Here is a 1,416-nt window from a genome sequence, read left to right on the forward strand (position 1 = left end):
TTAAAAAAAAAACTTTAAATCAAAGTCCATCTAACAATAGCTTAAGTAATTGAATCCTATTAAATATTAATTTTCACTTATTTGGACATAGCATAAATGATATAAGCAGTATGATTCTAAGCTTAAAATTTTGATGAAGTATATAACAGATATTGTGAACTTTAATTTTTTTCTACATTATTCATTAGTATATCTCATGTGGTATCAAAGGAGACAGTGATAAACTGAACTGAATGGTTAATACGGAAGGAATAACATGAGGCTGAGTCCTGAAGAATAGACAGAAAATACATTTTTCTTAATTTATAAATGTTTCATTGATAAATACATATATTTTTACTTTTCAAAAATACATATGTATTATGTTCAACTCAATTACCCACAGAAATCAGTGCTCTGGTGATCAGAATAGTGAATTAAATGTTACTTCTGTTGTTTTATTGCACCTTGAATTTACGTTTGGGTGTGTTTATAGTTCATAACTATTCATAGTATCTGTTGAGTTCACAGTTATGTATCCTCACCACATTTTTAAATTGAGAAGTGTTATGAAAGTTAGACCAATAATTAGCTTAATAATGTATTTGCTCTTTGAGGAATTCTTTTTTCTTAAGTATTATTTTGTATTACTTTATTTTAAAACATTCCCAATTATTGGGCCATAGCTCAGCTATTTCTAGTCTTTATAAGCGAACACCTCTCTTAATACGTCACTGTAGATAATTAAGCATATTTCTGATAGATAGCTTCCCGTTAACTTGAACTACTGAAGCAAAGTAAATGAACATGTTAAAACCACTATAAAACTACCCTCACATATGTTGGTCAAACCAGTATTTCCACAAACTGTATACAACAGTATCTGTTTTCCCACGCTCTAAGAAATCTGTTGTCATTTGACTTGGGTGTTCCTTTATAGGCCGTGTGTCATTTCTCTCTGGCCGCTTCCAATATATTTTCTTTGCTTTTAATTTTCAAAAGTTTAATTAACATATTTTACAGAAGATTTGTTTGGGGGGGGGGGAAACACTGATACTATTTGAGATTCACTCAGCTTTTAAATATATACATATATTTATTTATTTATTTATTTGGCTACACCGGGTCCTAGTTTCAGTATGCAGTATCTTTGGTTGCGGAGTGCAAACTCTTAGTTACGGCATGTCGGATCTGTTTCCCTGACCAGGGATTGAACCCAGGCTCCCTGCACTGGAGTGCAGTGTTTTAGCCCCTGGGCCATCCAGGAAGTCCCTGCTCAGCTTCTTGAATTTGCAGAATTACATCTTTTGCAAAGTTTGGGAAGTTTTCAGCTATTATTTCTTCAGATACTTTTTCAAACTCACTCTTTCTCCTGCTCAGACACAGATGATTATGAATCCAGGTCCTAAAGATTTTGTTCATTTTGCTTTAATTTCC

General features: G+C 32.6%; 1 protein-coding gene across 1 annotated transcript in view; it reads right to left on the reverse strand.

Annotated features, from left to right (window-relative positions):
- Positions 1-1,416, reverse strand: part of PDE3B (phosphodiesterase 3B, cGMP-inhibited) — a 168,641-nt gene that overhangs the window by 55,435 nt on the left and 111,790 nt on the right. The gene's annotated exons all lie outside the window — the stretch shown is intronic.

This window comes from Bison bison, unplaced genomic scaffold (genome assembly GCF_000754665.1).
Source record: "Bison bison bison isolate TAMUID 2011002044 unplaced genomic scaffold, Bison_UMD1.0 scf7180017864518, whole genome shotgun sequence".
In the NCBI taxonomy this organism is placed as follows: domain Eukaryota; kingdom Metazoa; phylum Chordata; class Mammalia; order Artiodactyla; family Bovidae; genus Bison; species Bison bison.